At 44.4% G+C, this 12,265-nt stretch overlaps 1 protein-coding gene across 2 annotated transcripts in view; it reads right to left on the reverse strand.

The window, feature by feature from the left end:
- The window catches only part of GATAD2A (GATA zinc finger domain containing 2A), a 68,228-nt gene extending 56,424 nt beyond the window's left edge, over window positions 1-11,804 (reverse strand). For both annotated transcript variants that reach the window (XM_075037835.1, XM_075037832.1), the window contains exon 1: window positions 11,698-11,804. The gene's annotated coding sequence lies outside the window, so the exon portion shown is untranslated. The remainder of the gene's footprint in view (window positions 1-11,697) is intronic.
- Window positions 11,805-12,265: the final 461 nt, after the last annotated feature.

Below are 12,265 nucleotides of genomic sequence, written 5' to 3' on the forward strand. Positions count from 1 at the left end.
TCCCTCCAGGCCCTTTTCACAAGAAGACTACCAGGGAAAATTCAGTTTTAGCTGTTACGGGGCAGGTAACTGTAAGCCTAGAAAACCAAACCACCCTGTCTACAGTCCTTCAAATGTGATGCACAGAAATACTACCGCAGACTGAAGAGAATGCTTTTTTCTGTTTGATCAGCTTACTGAAAACATCCAAGTGAGTGATTATTTAGTAATTACTTTAGAACTGTGTGTGGTTTAAGACCAGTGACTGATTTTTTTATTTTTTAATAAAGACTGGCTTCTCTCTGAGGGCACAATTCAAATTTTAGCAACAAGATCTTGCTGGGGGATGGTCCAGGTGTAGCATCAAGAGGGACTGAGTCACCTGGAAGGCACATTAGTCTTGTAATTGCTTAATAGAGACACAAGCCGATGTTATTTCAATCACAATCATCTGTGGCAAGTCAGTGGCTCTATCAGCAAGAGAAACACCGATACCGCAGAATTGTTTATTCCTAGAAATACATATGTGCCATGAAGTAACTTGTTCACAACATGTTTATGTCAACTGCTGAAGTGAAACTAGTCCTAAGCTGCTTGCAGGAGGAAAGTTCCACGAAACCGCAGCAAATTAAGGAAAAAAGCTAATTAATCTACCTGTATCTGTCAGGCTTTGAAAGAGTTGGGATTTGGGGAGGAATTCTGTGGGTATGTTCCATCTTGTGTTCAGAAAGAAAGTGAAACTGACACTACTTCAGTCCAAACAAGGCAAACCAGACACCTGAAACAGTAATTAATAAATGGTATCCCTGTTTTAATATATATACATCTTTGCCAGGTAGAGAGTATTTGCCAGTATTTAAAATAGCACCTAAAATTTTCACAGCCAAGTGTCAGTGCACCCTTAATCTGAATATACTCTTTTTTGGGACTCTGTACCTTCTAACTAAATACTTGGGTGCTACGCATCACCATATTACACCTTTATTAAAATAGGCAACATTATATTATTAACATTATTGGATTTTAATCTGAATTAAATACTACATTTAAATTAAAATCCAATAGTTCAAAATTAGAGAAGCTATTTATGTAAGCAAACAGCTATACTTTTGCAGATCTTTTCCTTGTTATGAATCAGACGATGCACAGTAAGTAAAGCAATACCAGAACAGTATTACCTCACCATTTCTCACCTGGGCCTTGACTAAAGCTACTCAATTAAGCGCAAAGCAGAGCACCATGTCTGCGGTGGCCAAATGGGAGAAGAAAAGCTGGAATTCAGCTGGCTGTCTTGGGTGTGTCACTAAGGTGACACTGTTCAGCGGAGGGCATCAGCTGCACCGTGCTAATGACACTCCCTGGTGCCTTGGTGCCTGGACTGGCTCTGCCTGGGTGGCTCCGGAGGGAAGCCGTCCCCATCAGCCTTTGCGCAGCAGGCACCCACTTCGTTTGTTTGTATCAGTCTTTTCCATTTTTGTAAAGGTGTATTACAGAGATCCAACCTAGCAAATTGCCTTGAATACTTACTTGCACATGATTTTCATTTAAGAATGTGGCATAAACCCAGAAAGCTGCGTAAATATTTGTTCCGATAACCAAAACTGATGTTATGTAGCCTAGATTCTACTTTAAAGCTGAACATCTCACCACAGAAGCAAAATTTTGCTGGAGCCACAAAGTCCAACTATAAATTTCTTCCTCCAGAGTATTTCCCGCATTCCAAATGTGAAGTCCATAGATAATATGGATCAAATACTTCATCCTTTCTGTATATTTTAATACTACACGATCTACACTCTTCATAAAAATACCACCTAATATAGCATACACTAGGACATTAATTTTGTTGCAACAATAGCAGAATTTGGTATTGGGATGTGAGAAAAAAACCCCAACAATTTAGGCAAAATTCACAAGTGTCCCTAAAGGAAGAATGAAAAATTAGATTAAGCCTTTTCTCAATGCACATGAATGTAGGTCAAAGAACAAGAAGTAAAGCTCAAGCCAGATCTGGTAGACTTGGTCATCCTCCTGCAACCAACAGCAGATGTCAGAGGTAAGACGCATGGGAACATGCTAATATTGGCATACTAAACAGGCTAAACAAGTTCTTAAGCTCAATAGCCGATATGTGTTTTAGTAAAGGTAGAGACTCTAAAGTCACTTGATGGTCTTAGAGGACCAAGAAATCAGGAGCACAGATATTTCTGAAAGCTGCTTCAGATCAGCGTCTGTATGGGTCATGTTCACCCAATTTCCGCTGTTCAGAAGATAAGCTAGGGGCTACTGCTGTGTTGACCTGGAGTCTGACACTGCAATCCTCTATTTTTTAAAAAAAATCATACCCCAGCACCTTGTAAAAGATGGTGGTTTTTTTAATCTTTTACTCCGCTGCCTATGAGTTTGAAATTAACAGACTACATCCTTAAATAGTTAAAAGGATAAAACTGTAAGCATGCTGCAATAGTGCTCAGAATCTTAAGAATACGATTTTAAGATGGCTTATGCTAAGGATGAAAGGAATTCCACAGGCTTGAGACCAAGAGATGGTCCTTTACTTATTTTCTGGTGAAACTATTTTCATGCAAGTGCAAGTTGCAGCTCCCACCAGCTGCTCGAGACAGAATTTCTGCTAAGTAGTTCAGGAATAGCATGAGATGGTAAACTGGTGCTTTTTGACAAGAAGACTCAGGCACTTCAGGGTCACTATATAATCTGTACTGCCAGGTCTGTTTGCCTGTCTCCCACCCACTGGGAGTAACACTTAAATGTGAAACGTTTTCTGCAGCAAAGCAGGACATGAGATTGGAAACAGTCAAAATTCCATGATTTAAACAGTGAGGTGAATGACCCTAAATAGAAATGAAAATTAATCTTTCTGGAACTGAAAGAAATTAAAGATCTCTAAGTTGCTGAGGAAATGGGGAAAGCAGCAGACGTATGCAAATACTGCTTGGCCCAAGATGGTGCCTTCAGTGTGATATTATCTGACCTTGTCTCTAATAAGCACTTTTATGGTTGGAAGAGGATACATTAGGAGCTTTGCTCCAATTCAACAAGCGCTTCATGGACTATCGATTTTGCTCGGAAGTGGGAGAGAACAAAGTTCACCCAGCATTGCTGTTATTTAAAGATCTGCAAAAGAACATCTCAACCTCCTGAAACGAAAACTGGTCCACCACAGATTGTCTCAGATCACTTCAGTTCATCTTGTGATCTGCAACTTCGGACACAAATGTTTTGCTGGCAAACAGTGAGTCAGACCCACAGAGCCATTACTTGAGGGAATGGCTGTAAACAAGCACCTCTTGCTTTGTTTACTGATCATTGTCACGTGGCTCATCAGTACTTGTCCCTAATTAAAAGAAGAATTATCTAGTTGCAGTAAACTCTACAGAGTTCCTGTATAATTGGACTTTCTGTAAGTTTTAACCACCACAAACAGTCCTATGAGAAGCAGGAGCTCGAATCAGTGGGTGCACACCACCTCAGGCTCCCTTCCTGCTGATTTTATCAATCACTGAATATTCCCAAGAATCTTTTTCATCTGGACCTGCCAGCCTATTTTTAACTCTCACATCTGCAGCCTGTAAGTGCGATACACCAAAAGAAAACCAGGGCCCTCATGAACCTCACTGTTTTCATCATTTTGTGCCAGAGATAAGGCTCGGCCTGTGAGTCTCTTCTCTAGCGTGGAATCCTTTTCCAGAACAGACTATGGGATACTCGGCACTGGGGGAATCTGCTTACGAGAAGTCTGCCAACCAGCAGCGGCTTGTTCTGCATCAGCTGGACTGCTGATCACTTAACACTGTCCTTTTTAAATGAAAACAGGGTTGTGCCACGGTCCACGTATGCGATCAGATGATTTTATTATTATCTGCTAATTTCCTCTCATCTTACACACACGCACACTGCATTTTGCCGCCTCTAACTGGTAGGCTTCTCAGGGTGGGGGCACTCTGAGTGCTGCAGGACCGCTGTGCTATTAAACTGTGTAATTTTAAACATGAACTGCTTCCCGAGTGCAGTAATGAACACTTCCAGTTGTGTATAATTTTTTGTTGACTCCTGATTAAAAAAATATTTAAATTACTAATTCACACTAGTATCTGTGTCCATATACGCTGAAACCCTAAGCAGCAAAGGCAGGAGAAAAGAGAGCTGACGCACCACAGTTGTTATGAAGTACTCTTAGAATTAAAACGTGTTCGGCATTTCCTCTGGCGTGGAGAGTGTTTTGGTCCTTACTGCCCTCCAAATTAGAGGTAATGGGGGAAATATAAATATGACCTCAATAACGAATAGTTTTTACCAATTGTGGAAGAGAAGCGACCAAAAGCTCTATTTGTAGCTACCCCATTTTCTAGAAAACGAGCTTCTATCCTTGAGGGGACCAGTTAGGCTGCCTGGTATACTTTGGGCTGAAATGGTTTCTTTCTCAAGAAGATTAAGCAGCAGATCTGAAAGTCGTACAGTATCGTAGATGCCATGATTAAAACTATGCTCTCTCTCTCTGACACATGTGAGATGCCCCTGCACAGGGCTACGGTGCCATTTTCAGGAACTGTACCAAAGATTTTGATTTTGAAAGCCAGATTGTGCTGCTCAGCCAAGTTGTGAATTTTTAGGTTATCAAACTTAAAACTGAAAGGGTTCAAAAGTATTTTCAAGTAGGATTTGTGTTTATCTGCCAAAATGTCCTGGAAATTGCAGGAGGTGGTTGTTACTGACTCCGGGTTGTCATTGTTAGTAATACATCGTTATTAATCAGATTTGAACAACCCCCCAGTCGGTGTTTACCAGTTGGCAAACTGGACACAGAAAAGCCTGATTCAGGAAGGATTTGTTTTTACAGTTCAGACCCTGCAAACTAAGGGTTTCAGAGCGTGTAGGGAATGTCTTTCACAAGGTAAACGGGTTTGTAGTTGCAGCCTGAAGAACTCCACCTAAATTCCACAGCTGTATTTGAGCAATTCCCAGTAGTTTATTCTCTCAATCCAGCATCAGACTAGATTCCTAACGGAGATTAATGCTCACACAATCAGATATCTGTCTCTGTGGATGCCATGACATCGACAGTTCTCTGTGGTTTAACAGACAAGTTCTGACTAAAGATCCTTAAGGATGGGGTAACTGAGAAATAAAGAGTTGATGGTGATACAGTTTTGATGAAAATGGGTACGAGATCCTCCAAAACATTGTCAGGTTACTCTTCCTTTAGATTTATTTAAATATGCAGACAGGCAAAAGATTCATCCTCTCCCTGTTGCTAAAACCCGTACTGTGTACGAACACTGAGGCTGGTTGTGTATAAAATCATCTTTTAACTGAATTAGCTTCAGGTTTAACTTCTTTTTTTACTGCAAGTAAAGCCCTTCTCACCCCAAAGAGTGGGACTACTGGTTGGCTACAGACAAAAACATCGAGCGAGGTGATCAGCATGAGAGGTTAAATTTCAGACTGTGATTAACCTTAGCACACCGATTATCTCCAGGACCAAAATCAAGGTAGCCTTGGAGGGAGCCAGGCAGAGAACTGAAATCAAATGCAGAAATCTTGCAACAGAGAAGAAATGAACTTAGTACAATCCTGGTTTAAAAGGGACTGCAATAAAAGGTAGATAAAGAGCAAAAAGTAGGAACTTGGAGCAAAACACATGCAGAATACTGTGCCTTCAATAAAACTGAGCATTCTACTTAGAGCTGTGAAAGGGAGTGCCCAGTTGTTCCTGGTTTCTCAAGGCATCCACCCAGAGATCAGCATTGCATTGAAACTTGCATTGCATCCAAAGACAACTGTGCAATTTCGCTTCAAAATCATCTCCTTGATTATAATTAAATTTATTAAAATCATGTAGCATGCCACGCAAATTATCTGTACCTCTCGAACAACTTTCTTTTAAACTTTCATTGGTGAATGAAAGTGTGACAGTTCAACATGACCTCAGTTTGCTGTAACTCATGTTGTTATTTGTAAAAGATGAATACTCCGAGTCCTTTGTTACCTGTAATTCTCAAGGACTTGACTGTGTTATTTGCAAGATACCAGCAGAGCCTTGCTATAAAGTTAGGTTACAAGCAATCACGGGCACATTGATGTAAAGCCAAAGGTCTGAGAAAGCACAGCCAGGTTTTACTGATCTAAATAAAGTCGACTAGGCAGATTGTTATTGGAGTATGCTGCGTTTTGAAAACCTCTGTAGTTTCACAAGGATTGTAAGAGTCTTATACCATGTTTACTGTAAGCATTTATTAACATTGTTCCTTGTGGTAATAAGATGTTTATTATCAGCACATAAAAAACGCCAGTCTTTTCCCCTAACCGACTGCTAATTCTAACTTCAGTTCTATGAAGTTGCCTTTCTTCCCCCAACAGCACTATACTAGGTCAGTTCCATAACCTGCTTTCCTGCTGAAAAGCAAGGCTTATAAATTAGATTCATTTCTAAATTTAGGATTGATGGGATCAGTCATGACTGGTCTTATTTCTTCAGGCAGATTTCAAGGGAAAAGTATTCATAAAGCAACTACCCCTTCTTGCTTACAGTTTATGGAAGTCCTAAACTATAAATCTCAGCACGTTCATTGCGTTAGTTGCTGAGACCACCTTCAGAGAATTAACATAGAGCTTTTATTGGAAGACCAAGATTAGGGGGTTTTCTTCTTCCAAAATAATCTTCTATTTCAATAGTACTTCACAAATTGCATATGTGGTGTCCCCTAGTCTTTATGTTAGAAAATACAGGCTGTCCAATAGGAACAAGAATCAGTTGAGGAAGAAGAGAAGAACGCTTAGTTGTGCCAACGGGCAGACTTTGGTAAGCTGTTTTCCAATCTGAAATCTGTCCTGGACAATAAATCCAAATACTTCCACTGAGAAAAGGCAGTGGGGGAGATCCCTCACAGCCATCAGATACTGCTACTGGTTACATCAGACACTGCTACTGGTTACGTGCCGCTCCCAATGCACTGCTAAGAGATGGCTCTCAGGGAGAAAATCACATCTGTGTCACCAAAAGCTGAAGCACCCTTTGTTTTCCTTTGAAGAGGAGGCTGGTCCTCCATCACCACTTACCGAGCCTTGCTCTGGGTCTGCCGGGTGCAGAGGCACACGCAACCAAGAGGGAGGAGAGAGAGTGCCACAGAACTGCATTCCACGGTTTCAGTGCTCTAATGAATAATCATATACTTGTTTAATAACTGCAAAAAAAGGACAGCCCAATTCTTATCATCAGGCTCCCTGGAGATTTGACATCCTTGGCATTGTATCCTAAAAGGAAGGAAGTTTCTCACTTCCCTAGCTATTTCAGTTATATAAATCAATTGTTGAAGGATAGTTTAACTGGTCTGCGCATCGGAACCAAGGCAACTGCACTTGGGCTCAGATGCTCTTTAGAGATACTTATTTATAAATTAAAAATATGTTTGTAATTTATCAGTAATTATATGCATGTACATTGAAAAAATGGTGAAATCTAATAGCTAGGAAAAAAGACTGCCTGATTTTATACTGGCAGTCATGATGCCAAGTCTGTTTGTTCCCCGACTGTGAAGCTGTTTGGTCGGGGTCCTCTGGACACAAAGCCCAGATACCCAGTCACCAAATACCAACAACCATCCTCCTCTCGTTTTCTCCAGCCTCCTTGGAACATCCATGTTGTACCAGCCGGGCAAGTGGGTTCAGTTGCATAAACTTAAAGGAGACTATTAGTAGGGGCGGTGGATTAGAAGATGGAGTTTTCTGACAAAGAGAAAGTTGCACCACAGGCTGCAAAAACAACAATAAAAAGATGGAAAAATCCTGAGAATACCTCTGGTAGCTCCATGAGCGTAAGGCCACTGCTTTACTATGCCAGGCAACCAAAAAGCAAACGCTGCAGGTACTGTTCCAATATTTCAGCTTGGCACTAACACCCTGATTATTCACTTGCAGCAAGGTATAGATCTGTCCTAAGCCATGGAAGCTAAAGGGTGAACTGATGTCACGGCTGACATAACGAACCTGTTGTAAAATGAAACTATGATAAAGACACAATAGCTCATACATGTCCATGTACCTGTTTCTAGGGAAATTGTGTTTTCCAGAGTATCCTTCACAGCCGGCATTCATTTGCTTATTTTGCAAATCTAAAAACCTATTTGATTAAAAGTAACGACTCAAGTGAAAAGGCTGGGAGGATTCAGTCATACAGCAGTGGTTCTCATCCTCCTCTCCATGCTGATTTTAAGCTTCCCCTTCTAACTCTGCTGCAGAGAGTAGTATTTTCTCCTGTGCTTAAGATGGGTCAATGGATTTGGTTGATGCGATTTATTTGTCTGGGGTAAAAATATTTATTATCCTATTCTGAAAGTAACTTAGGGCATCTCTATAGGTAACCAACCAAACAGGTAAGACCGCTGGCCTCTGGAGATACTCTCCGATGCTCTTCAATGGCCAGCCTGCCTGTATGTACATAGTATGGCAGCTCAAATGCCATCAGTTTTCAGACCTGGGCTACTAACCACACTGGTAAGTATTCAAAAAATACACACGCCAGCTTGCTCCAAAGAAAAGGGAATTAGTCAGCAAAAGGGGTAGTCTTATAGTGTGTCTTCTCTCATTGTTCTTTGGCTGCAACATCCATTAATATTTTTGGTTGCACACCAAAACTGTGAAACTAGGTACTCTTGAGTCAGCCCAGAAACATAGGTGAGATCGAACCCCAGCGTTCTGCAAGGAACAGAGGACCGACCAGCAAGCCAGAACAGGTAAATACTTTTCACATATCTTCCTGAAGAGTTTTCTTCTGAGCAAGAATGCCATAGAGATATTTCAGACTATGGCTGTGGCTCACTGATACTGCTCAGTTCCTGAAGTGGAAACATGTATGTCAAGGGATGCAAGTGGTCCAAAAGTTTTGAAAACTGTAATTTGTAATTCACTGTTCCAGTTCATTCCAGCCTTAGCAGTAAAAAAGCTCTGAGTCCTCATTCCACAGCAGTACACTACTACGAGACATTTTAGGGTTGTCTCTCCTGTTCCCTCAGGAGTGCTGCTAAAAATGTGGCTGTGACCCACTGAGTAAGTCACCACTATTACTTTTAAATTCCCTACCTGCCTTTGGGAAACTGTGACAACACGCAAGCCAGTTTCTCTAGAGACTCAACAGACTCCCTAAATTCAAGCTGAAGATACCAGGTTGGAAAGCAGTCGATCTCCCTTTGGCCCAAACAGCTGAACTCTTATCAAGATAAAAGACCTAAATCTAGCAATGGCCTTTTATTTTTCGCTGCAGTAAGGTGAACATTCAGCGGTTCTGCCTCTTATACACAATCCTTGAAGCACTCAAGTCTGCCATGATAGAAACTGGGTAATTAACTTTGGATGAAAGCTAATTCACATTCTTCAAGTAGCTTTCGAAAGCAAAGCTAGTGTGTTTGTGTACTTTTTTAAACAAATTTTTTTTTTGTAGTCCCCAACTCGTTGCTTACAGACAAGTTTCTTCCTGCAAGACCCTCTGAAATTGCTCATGGCAACAGGAAATTAAGATGTTTAAAATGAAGCCAACTGGGAGAACATGAAATAGCCTGCAGCATTTTTCTTGCTTCAGATAGTAGCCCATTGGACAGCAGGATTTAGGGGCCACTGGTACACAGGCGTAATTTCAGCTGTATTTGTGTGGTAACATCATCTGTTCTACTCTCTGGAAGATTTAGTCACTGTTTGAACAGTATGCATGCTCAGGTTCATGTAAGAGATGTCATTAAACTCCTGAGAAAGTCTGAAAAAAAAAGAAGTCATCTGTACCATTGAGATTAGAAGAAAAGCTCAATCTACAGCTTAAAAGAAGACTGCCCACTAAAAACACGTTTTCTTTCTTAAAACTTCGTGCTTGGTACAGTCATGAAAATACTGAAGTATTTCACAGAATTTTCTTTGCATTTAATAGTGCTTTGTACTCAGCTAGTTCAAATAAGTATTTGTACCACCGATTTCTAAGTTTTTTAGGAGTTGCATTTATAAGGGTCCTTCTCAAGTTAAGGCAAAAAGAAAAGCTTTTTCTTCCCTTACACTTTTTTGCTGTTTGGAATTTGCTCCTAAAATGCTGTGAAAAGTCAAGATTTGTAAAGTTAGTTACTTCTAAATACTTAAACTGACAATATTCTTTTACCTATAGCAACTGCCACAGAGTACACAGCTCGTACGTATACTCCCTTACACTCTCTCTAGCTTTTCACCACACTTATCACAAAGACGGGGAAAAAAGTGGAAGACAGATAGAAAATTAATAATTAATTAGATTTTTAAGAAGCCCTCTAGATATGTTCTGTGAAACATGGCAGATAGCTGGGGGTGAGGAGAAGGTGGTAGACCACAGACAGGATATAACTTTATTTTGAATAGAGCTTGTCTTGCGTACAAACTAAATCCCCCCCCCAAGTAGTACAGAGATAAAACACCGCCAGAAAAAGAAAGCGATCGAGGCAAACGCAATAGTCGTGTTTTCAAATTCGGGAAAATGAGCCTGGTTCTCAATCTTTGCGCACGTAACCTCCACACATCTAGACACAGGGGTATAAGGACTCCTCTTTGGCATCAGCCCCACAAAACACCTCCATCTTAAGTCCTGTCGTGAATTCAACCCATCTGGCACTCTCCAGCAAGCAACCAGTTTTTTTGTTCCTGCTTAGCAGGTCCCCTCCGTAAGTGGCCTCACCCTGCCTGCATTCACCCTTTCTTCCCAGGGACGCCTCATCCACGGCAGACCCTCGGTTTTTTGCTGCCCCGTGACAGAACTTTGTCCATTTCTGGAGTACCACTTTCTCTTGCAGTGGACGTCTTGTTCCCCCCGAAGCACGCACCACTGAGGCTTCTCTCAGGAGTCCTGGTACCTTCATTACCAAAAAAGCTGCCCTCCGTTCCTAGCAGCACCCTTCCCTCGCCAGCCGCCGGCCTCTCCCCCCGGCATACCCCCTTCCCCGCCTGCTCCGCAGCTGGCTACACCCAGCCCGGCCCGGTGGCCCCAAGTTCTTTCCCGGATGCCCCATCTTTAGCATCGGTAGTTCCCTCCCCTCCCCCACTTCCCCTCCCCCGCCTTCCCAAGTCTCTGGGACTAATAATCTGGCTTTGCTGACATGCTCTGGTAGCTGTGCCTATCGGGCAACTCCCAGGATGCACTCTTCGCTCCTCCCTGGCACCCCCTCAGCCTTGCCCACCCTCCGCTGGTACTTCCCCACCCCCCCCCCCTTTTTTTTTTTTTACCCCCCCCCCCTTTTTTCCCTCCCCCTTCACCCCCCCCCGTCCCCGGTTGGTGAGCGCCCCTCCCAGGCCCGGTCTTCCTCAGGCCAATTCCCCAGCGTCCCTCCGGGCCTTCCCCTCCCCCGCCCTGCCCGGGCCCTACCGCCCCGTCCCCGCCGCCCGCGGGGGCGCCCGTACCCCCGGGAGAGGGGGGGGGGGGGCGGCCGTACCTCACAACCACCCCTCCCTCCTCCTCCTCCTCCGCCGGTCCGCGACCCCCCCACCCGCGTAGCGACCCCCGTCCCCCTCCTCCTCCTCGCCTTCTCCCCTCCCCCCCGCCCTCCTTCCTCGCCTCCTCACTCGCCCCTTCCCCTCAGCCCCGCTGCCCCCTTCCCCTCGCCCCTTCGGGGTGTGTCCCCCCCCTCTCCCTCCCCGAGCGTCCCGTTCCCCCCCCCCCGGTCCCCAGGGGCTACGGGGGGGTGTGGGGATGTCACTCACTCTCCTCAGCCCCCTCAGAGCCGCCTCCTCCTCCTCAGCGGGGCCCGGGCCGGACTGGGGCCGTGGGGGGAGGGGAGGCGGCTCCCTCAGGTGGCCACTGACAGGAGGAGGGAGGGAGGGAGGGAGGAGGGGGCTGCGCGCGCAGGGAGACCCGCCTCGCGCCGGGCTCCCTCCCTCCCTCTCTTTCCCCCCTCCCTCCTTCCCCTCCCCTCCCCTCCCCGTGCCGCCCGGCGGCGCGGGACTCCCGGGGTGGCGCGCGCGCCACCAACCGTCACCTCCTCGGGACGCTTTTCCCGCCCACCCCGGTTGCTAGGCAGATTTGGACAAACTTGCGCCTCCGCGCGCCTCGCCCCGCCTCTTGCTCAGGCTTTTTTGGGGGGGGTAGGGTGGGTTTTTTCTTTTTTTTTTTTTTTTTTTTAAACGAGATACGGACGGCCGCGACACCCAATGAAAACCTGGGGTTACCCGCTCCGCTAGCCAATCGCCCTCCTTCGGCCCCGCCCCCCCGTACTAAGCGGTGAGGAAAAGAGGCGGGGCGGCCCCTTGATTGACGGGCAGCCTTAACCAG

The sequence above is a fragment of the Buteo buteo genome, chromosome 10, assembly GCF_964188355.1.
Source record: "Buteo buteo chromosome 10, bButBut1.hap1.1, whole genome shotgun sequence".
Taxonomy (NCBI): Eukaryota; Metazoa; Chordata; class Aves; order Accipitriformes; family Accipitridae; genus Buteo; species Buteo buteo.